Source organism: Misgurnus anguillicaudatus, chromosome 9 (assembly GCF_027580225.2).
Source record: "Misgurnus anguillicaudatus chromosome 9, ASM2758022v2, whole genome shotgun sequence".
NCBI lineage: Eukaryota > Metazoa > Chordata > Actinopteri > Cypriniformes > Cobitidae > Misgurnus > Misgurnus anguillicaudatus.
The window spans coordinates 9,963,830-9,973,096 of NC_073345.2; the positions used below are offsets into that span (position 1 = coordinate 9,963,830).

The following is a 9,267-nucleotide window of genomic DNA, read 5'->3' on the forward strand; positions in this document are numbered from 1 at the left end:
ATCCAAACATGTAGCAACTGATTCCCTCGTTTAATAGTAATGATGTCTCTCGACAAAAACAATGGCCCGAATACGGTACGGTTGACGTTTAGCCATCCTTGCTGTAACTTGTTCTCACACTGATCAGCTTTCTAACAGACCTGATTTCTCCGCTTCTTTCTTTTCAGTGGCTAGAGCTGACAGAGGAGGTAAAAGTTAATTTTCACATTCACGACACAACACAAACACATATGGACCTAACACATATAAAAAAAAAAAGTTAAATGCCTTCCACAAAAAGTTCTTCTTTAAATATATAATCAAACAATATATCAAATGAAAGAACAGACCTTCTGCTTTAAAAAAAAAAAAAAAACGTTTCATCCTGCCTTTATTAGTTGTCTTTTATCACCTCTCAAATATGGGTAGGTTTCTTCAAAAACACCTAATTTTGAGCAAAAGCTGAGATTATTGCATTTTTGTGAAGGACTTTTGTATAGAGATCAGATTCAGAGCGATCTTTAAAACATACACCGAGTTATTTCTCTTTCACCTGAGGCGCTACTTCTGGGTTGTATAAGTTGCGGAAGTGTGCACCTGGTGGATAATAGCGGTCATTTGAATGAAATGGTCTGTTTTTGCCCTATTTGAAAGGTTCATGAATAATAGTTGAGCTCTGCTCTGATGCTCATGCTAGAAGCTCACATTAGTAAACAGATCTTATATTTTCGTATCAGACGAAAATACAGATTTTAATGAACAACTAATTGTTAACTAATACACGCTAGTAGCATTTATAGGCATGTCACAACTTTGTTTTTAGCATTTTAACAACTTTGTAATTAATTTAATGTGTAATTTAATGTTGGGGCATTCATCTCGACTGTGACAGCACAGTCAGTCTTATGTTGAGATTGTTCTGTTTTCCAGCAATCTTTTGTGTGCACGAGGTTTTTATAAAAAAGGGGAAACAAATGCGTTTGCGCCTATGATATGTCATTACCATGTACAGAGCTCTTATTATTCATCTATGCCTATGTAAATACAGTTTTTCCTTCTTTGGCACTTTTAATATAATGACATTATTTGCGTCCCCACCAATGTCAAAATCAAACTAGGCCCTTGGCTAACAGTCATTTCGGAGAATTTTAAACCCTTCACTGTTACCATTATTATATTTGTATAATTCAATATTCATCTAATAGTTTAAGTATTTATTTTATATATATATATATACACTGTAAAAAATATCCGTAGAAATTACAATGGTATTGCAGCTGGGTTGCCAGCAATTTACCGCAGACCCACATTCATGTTATTTACTGGCAAGAGTTCGCTCAAAGTTAAATAAACCCTAAACATCAACAAGTCTTTATCTTTACAGAATAAAACTATACAATAACAGCCTCATGCAAAGCATTCTGGGAACCACACATCATCATCAACCTTTTTCTGTTTTTTTGCTTCAGATTTTGTTTCCCAGAATGTTTTGCTTGATGCTGTTTTTTTTTGTTTTACTCTGTAAAGACAAAGACTTGTAAATGTTTAATGTTCATTTAACTTTGAACAAAATGTTGCCAGTAAATAACATAAATTTTAATCCACGGTAAATTACCGGCAACCCAGCTGCAATTTCTACGGAATTTTTGTACAGTGTATATATATATATATATATATATATATATATATATATATATATATATATATATATATATATATATATATATCATTATTTGTTTATTTATCACATTAGTCTTTACTACTGGAGCGTGATTGGAAAAAATAGTTGTATGAAAGTGAAAGTGACCAAGTGTAAAACGCATCTTACTCAAAATGTCACATCTGCTTTTTACCCATCCCACTGAGTAGTGAACAGTCGCATGCATGATGTGAACACACACAAATGGAGAAGTGTGCAGTAGTGAGCAATTGGAGTTAAGGTACCTTCTTCCTGCCTGCAACCTTGAGGTTACAAGCCCATTCTATAACCACTATAGGCTGACTACTGATTTGCCTTCAAAGATAAGAGCTGGAATATATGTGCAATTTTAAGGTAAGCAATATTGATTTATCTTGCTTTTCAATTTTGCCATAAATGAAGAATCATTTTCAGTGGTAGAGTATATAAATATATTTGACACTTTCCTGCTTTATACTACAGAAGAGCATTTTTCTTGTACTTGTTCAAGCATCAAGTGGAACTGCACCATTTACACTGTAAATATAATAATAGATGAGAAAAAATACTTCTGTTGGTAACACCTAAAAATGCACGTTTATTCAACTTAAAAGTTAATAAACTTACATTTTTTAGGTGTTACCAATTAAAGTAGCCTAACTTTTTAAGTTAAACCATTATTAAATCATTAATGTATTGGCAAATACAATCAAAACTAAAGAGATGAAAATTACACGTTTGAAGAAAACAACATTAGGGGTGATATTAAAAAAAACATCGAAAAAATTGAATTTCTTTTGGCAAGCCTTCATTTATTTACTTAAATTACACTGTAAAACTTTTTTGAATTAAAATCAACTGGGATTTACAAATCATTTCAAATTAATTTTTTTGTCTTGACTATTGATGAGTTGGCCTGACAATTTAAAGTTGAATTTCACTCTAAAAATGCTGAGTTATTTTCAACCCGGAATTGTGTAAAAAAGGGACAAGCCCAGCACGCTGGGTTGTAATTTAAACCATGCTGGGTTGTTTCAACCCAAAATGATGGGTTATTCTAACCAGTTGTTGAGTCAAATATAAAATTTTTTGGAGTTAACTGTAACCCAGCTGCTGGGATCGTCCCTTTTTGACCCAATGCCGGGTTGACAATAACTCAGCAGTTTTTAGAGAAAGTTATTTTAATTTATATTTATTTATATTAAATTATATTTTATATTTTATAACAACTCAATACTAGTGATGATAAAAAAATTGTTTCAGTGTTCAATTATAGTTCGACAGTGTCCCATTTGTTGAGAGAGAATTCAACTCTAATTACAGTAAAAGACTGAACATGACTGACTTCATACTGTCATGCACGTGAAACGGGTTAGATCCAATTGCTGGTTTTATTAAAGAATACAGGCAAGGGCAGGGCCGCTGGAAGTCATTTTGAACAGGGGGTGCTGCTGTGATTTTTTTTTCCAAAAACACCTATAAGCCTATAGGCATATTTAAAATACATTTTAAAAATAAATACATTGAGTTTCACTACTTTATTGTCATATACATAATAATATTAATTTAACTTCACAATTTTCCATGTCCATGCGGACAAAATTATTTTACTTTCGTTTTTAAGTAAGGATCACAGGTCGATTAACAGTGGTAAAAGCTGGCTGAAAACATTCTCACAGTAACATACCTAGTACATTTTTATTTCGATCTTTTCACTAAACAGTACTATTATTGTATTTTTTTGAACTTATAAATAATTAATAAATTGAACAAAAATAATAATGGGTTTAGTTCGGATATTGTATACCTTTTATAAAGAAATACATGGTGTATAATTAAATTTTTAGAATATATTAGGCTAGAATGTTCAGTGACATGACATTACTGCCAGATTCAAGCGTCTTTCGCGTTGGTTGGCTCCGGACGAGCTCAGCGCTGTCATAGGGAGACCGGGGTTGGTTGTCACAATTTTTACTCATGCATGAATTGCTCATCTTCAAAAAATCTTTCAGCAGTAATTCCTACATGAAATGAAACTTTGGAGTCTTGGCTTTAAATGTGTATACTTTTTATTTTTAGAATGTATTGTAACAGGAAGTAATTAACCATCAAAGACACTCTGACACAATGCCATCACGGGGTTGGTTGTCACAGGGTGGTTGGTTGTCCCTATAGAAGTTCAATAGGATTTCAGTGATAAATTGGGATCTGAAAAGATAATGTGTAACTTTTTAGTGTTTTAAGCTAGAAACTCCAAATAAGTTTTAATATGAATCCACACCTATGATAGTTGTTATTAATGCCCCTTATGTTTAAACAATGAGATTAAAGTGGGTAATCGGTTACTTGAATGGGCTTTATGCCCAGCTGCACTATGAGCTTCGGCCAGCTCCTTGTTTCCTGTCTGCCATTGTTGGACGGGCTGATTAATCCAGGTGTGTCTGATTATTGTTGCTGTGAGGTCGGGCACACCTGGATTGGTCGGTTTGTCCGGTGATGGCGGACGGGGAGCGGGAGGCTGGCTGAAGTTCAGGAAGTAGTGCAGCTGGGCATAAAGCCTATTGTCTACTGTGTTGAGAAATAAAAAGAAATCATTTTTAGTGTTAAAACCTCTTTATTTAATGCTTTATTTATTTTATTTTAACAGCAAACAAAAACAAACAAACAGACAAACAGTCTTAAAAGGTCTACATGTCCAATATTCTTATGTGACAACCAACCCCGCAAGCTATGTGACAACCATCCCCAACTGACTTCTTGACAAACATGATAAGCTAGCTGCCACACGGCTTTAACTTGATCGCTAAAAGATGACTCAAAATAAAGCTACTACTTTTAGCTTTTTAATGAGTGTTTTGTTTTTGAATGACTAATATCCTACAAGATCTCAACACAAAAACAACACCAACATGAAAATTTACTCTGACCCATAAAAATAAAAGATTGTCTCCTAACCTCAATGTTTTGTGTCTGCTCAGCAAAATTTCAAGTGCAAATGAGTAAGCTATTAAAGGCTAACAGATTGATATCAAAATTGTACCACAGCGCCATGTAGTGTGTCTGTAATAAGCAGTGTGACAACCAACTAATGAGACAACCAGCCCCGGTCTCCCTATATCAACACAATGCAGTGTTTTTAACCTCATAAGGTTTATTTTAGATTTCAAACATTTAAATACACATAAGCACTGGTAAAACAATAGCCTACATTTACTTTGTAAAATACACAATGATGTCTGTGGAAGCAGCAATAAAAATCTATTCAAATAAGATAATAATTTGCAAAGAATAAATAAATATTAGGCTATTTTCAAATAATAATAATTTGCCGACGTGTGTTATTCATATCAGACAAACACGGTGGAAGCAAGCAACTATAAAGTTTACTCTATTGTTATTAAGGTTATAATGATACCTGTTTGAAAGACGGAGACGGGCATCTGTCAATCAGCTATTACATAACAGAGCAAGCGAGGCCAGAGACGAACGTGCTCTTAAACAGAAAATACTATATGGAATAATTTGTGCATCTTTGAATAACTTTAAGAATACATTTCCTTTATATATAATTTTGTCAAGAGATAATGTTTTTTCCACTTTTATTGCTTATTTAGAGTGCGGTTAAAAGCGTGTTTGGCGCATTTAGCTGACCTCAGAGTTTATTTCAGTAATATTGCTGTTTTCCCGGTAATAATAATAATAATAATAATAATACAATTTACATGTCAATCCTGCTTCCTTGACTGCTTATTAATTTTATTATGCTGTTATGTTAAGTAATTCTATGTGGATATTTATTGCCATATGAGACGTTCATTGCCGTTATATGAATACTCTTGTCTAATATTCAAATCATATGCGGAATAATGCGTGCATCTTTGAATAACTGTAAGAATACAGTTCCTTTGAAAATAATTTTTGTCAAAGTTTTGAGAAATAATATTGTTGTGAGGATATTTATTGCAGACGTTTATTGCCGTTCGTCTATGGAAATCATATAGCCAATATATAATGTTACCCTTCTCCTGACCACCAGGCTAGAGATTTTAAACATCCTTAATCCACATTTACTACTATCAAATAATATCTCATGATCTATCATCATTACGCTGTCTAAATTTTGCTAGTCAGTTTCTGGTTACCTGTGCAGTCAACACATCCTCACCCCATGTCGTCAATATTTGACGACACTTGACCATTCGTCAATATGTGACGGGGAGGGTATACCTTTCGCGTCATTTTTTGACGAACTGGGGACTTCAATACTATTACGTCCGTTGCATTCTCTTTCCTATTTTCTTACCATTTTCGCGTCGGTCCAGGGTCAGATTTACATAATGACATCCCTACCCAAACCTACGCCAGGTGACAACTGTCGTACCTAACTCTAACCCCAACGCCAGGTGACAACTGTTTAATTTCGCGTACACTGTTTAATTTTGCGTAATCTAACCCTAAACCGACGCGAAAATGGTAAGAAAATAGGAAAGAGAATGCAACGGACGTAATAGTATTGAAGTCCCCAGTATACCCTCCCCGTCACATATTGACGAATGGTCAAGTGTCGTCAAATAGTGTTTTATGGAGCCTATTGAGTGTTTTATGGAGCGCTGCATTTAAAAATCTGTCGTTCCAAAGCGAGATCTCAGTGTGGATAATTCATTGATGGTATAAAAAGTTAAGCCCCTTCAACAATTTCACATGCCCCTCAGTCACTTCATCCTGCAGCCGGGCCTGAGTAGCATTTAAAAAAACATTTAAAAATAGATGCATTTGTTTAAAGCAAACCATTGATTTACTTAGCTACAGATGAAGCAGCTCTTTACGTCTAACGTCTCATAAATGAACGTCGGTCATCATTTATGTCCAAGAGACTCAATAAAAATCTTTTACATTTTAATCCTTTAATTTTTCAAATTAAAAAGCGTTTTTGTGCTACTGCACATCCATGTATGTGATAAGCAAACCCGCGTTGTCATCACGTTACTACTGTAGCCTATACGCATATTATCAACGCGCTCCTTCCCCTATACTCAAAAAGACAAAAGACACTCGCGTCGCGCATTGCGCCGGTTGTATAATAGAGTCCACAGTCTCTCGTGAGTAATGGGACGAATGCCCAGGGATTTCAGAATTTCTGTGTGGGCATGCATCAGCGAAAGGTGTGTGAGTCTTTTCTGGATCATGGTGCTGCGTACCCATGTCACCAATAGACGCAATTAAAGTGCGCTTGGATGAGGCCACGGAGATAGGCACAGACAGTAATGAAATTAAAATCCAAAATACACGTAATAACCTACGTGTGTCAAAAATAAATTCCTAAAATAAAAAGTAATATATAAATTGTGCAAAATATTTTTCTCGCCAACAGGGGGTGCTGCAGCACCCGCAGCACCCCCACTTCCCGCGGCCATGGGCAAGGGTCAACTGCCAGGCAACCAACAACATCAAAGATAATCCAAAAACGTAGTCAATAATACAGGGGTAGGTCAGGGCAGGCAGCAAACAATCATAAACACGATAAACAGGCACAGGTCAAAACAAGGTAGAATACAGAACCTAGTGATAATAAAGATACACTCAGAAATGCAGACAATGCTAGCAAGACTTCGCAATGAGTGGGAGTGCAAGTGCGATTTAAATAGTCCAGATAATGATCAAACAGGAAACCGGTGTGGTAATGAACTGCCTAGTGCAAGGGACGATGGGTAATAGAGTCCAAAGGGTGATGTGAGAGAAGCCTCTGCAGGCCAGAAGAGGGAGCCATCCTGGCTCTCATTACAAATACTATCTTACATTAGTCCAACACCAAAGGTTCCTAAAAGTTTTCAACGCAGATCTTTGATGTTTATATCATTGTAATTTTCTTGTGTAAAACTTTCTGTAAATCCTTTTAACGCTTGGTTTCTTTTCTCAAAGCCGAGAAATAACCAGAAAACAATCATTGCTCGTAATGAATCCATACTCTTGAGTGCTATATGTGTGTCTTCATGGTAATTTATTATTTTATCAAGTGTGATATGGGTAATACTCTCAGACTAAAGCTAGAATAAGCCCAACACATTGAGTCTGAAAGTTGTCTAAAGCACATCATATTGTTCGTTCAGGTGTTTGATGACCGCTCTTTGAACTCAACAAGCTTCCGTAGAACAGTGAGCCTGTTAAACAACTTCTACAATGGTAAGGCAGAACTTACATTGAATGATAATGTTTGTGAGTCGTAAGATCGTGTTCTACTGTATGTTTTTGTTTCTACCTAAAGTAACAAGTACATGAGTAATACTATCAAATATTGAAGTATTGTTTTGTTATCAAATAAGGGCACAACCTGTTGCAAATGTGCTGAAGAATCAAATCTTAGAGAGAATTATTTCCCATTAAGAGACGACGTTGAGGTTAACGACTTAAGGCCTGTTGCGCGTCAACCTCAGGTATATTTAATGGATAAAGTGAAAGACAGAATGGTTTTATGATAATAGTTTAATCTTTTTTTTATGAATGATGTCTTTCAGATTTCTGTCCAATGTGAGGAAAACCCTGAGGGTAAAGATGGACTGGTGATAATCGACAAGGAGACGTTTCCTGTTGTCCTTCTTTATCGTTCAAGGGTAGAAGATCCTGCTAAAGATGATGGATGAATATTTATGAGCATTTATTAAATTTGGTTCAGAATTTTTGTCCATTTATTGTTTTGTTGTGTTTTTAAGAGTACAGTATATGACCACACACAATTTTTATCATTACATGATGAGCATGGGTTGTAACCAGTGGTGGCCGATGACTTCTTTTTTCGAGGACGCTCGATGCGAAGTTCGTCACAACATGTATATAGCCGTCATGTGTGTGGTTCGTAATTTCAAAATATGTGTTCTGCGCGTCGAGTGATCCTATGTGCATCACGTGTCTTGCCAAAATAAGTGCCTGCTGCAGACGCGTCCAAAGGGTTTATGATAAAAGAGACGCTCGCGTTTGCCGGATACTCACATAATTTCATGCGTAATCAGAGTTTACTGTTAAGGAAGTGTCTTGCGTGTATTATGTGAACGTGTGTGTCTCTTTTATCATAAACGGTTTTGACGCATGTGCAGCAGGCAAAACACGTGATGCACACAGGATCCCTCGACACGCAGGACACATATTTTGGAAAAGGGAACCACACACGTGACAATCCGAACACGTATTTTGAATTAGCACATCCTCGGATGAGCAGTCACGAGCTGCCACTGGTTGTAACGTTACACATTTTGTTGGCTCCATCACAAGAAATGTAGTATTTCAGAAAACAATCTGTTACAGTTCATTACATTTTGTGCAGATCCAAAAAGCAAATTAGCGTTTAAAAGACCTCTAGACATCCAAACACGGCCTAGGCGTCTAGGCTAAAACGAGGCAAAATTTGTCTGTGGAACTTTAATAGACATCTAACCCCAAAATAAATAAAATAAAATCAATCAATGAAACCAAACATCTTGTAATCACTCTTGACTTGAAGTTATTTAGGCAAAAACGACATGTAACCAAATTCAAGTTTATTTTGGCAAGAAGTGGGTTACTCATATCCAGACTATGGGCCAGATTTACTAACAGCTTGCATCAGCACAAAACATCAT

General features: G+C 35.7%; 1 long non-coding RNA gene across 1 annotated transcript; it reads left to right on the top strand.

Annotated features, from left to right (window-relative positions):
* The first annotated feature begins 1,994 nt into the window (after window positions 1–1,994).
* LOC141366218 (uncharacterized) lies at window positions 1,995–8,306 on the top strand. Its single transcript, XR_012371316.1, has 3 exons — window positions 1,995–2,032; window positions 7,978–8,088; window positions 8,170–8,306. It is a non-coding gene; the product is annotated as an uncharacterized lncRNA (long non-coding RNA).
* The last annotated feature ends 961 nt before the right edge of the window (window positions 8,307–9,267 follow it).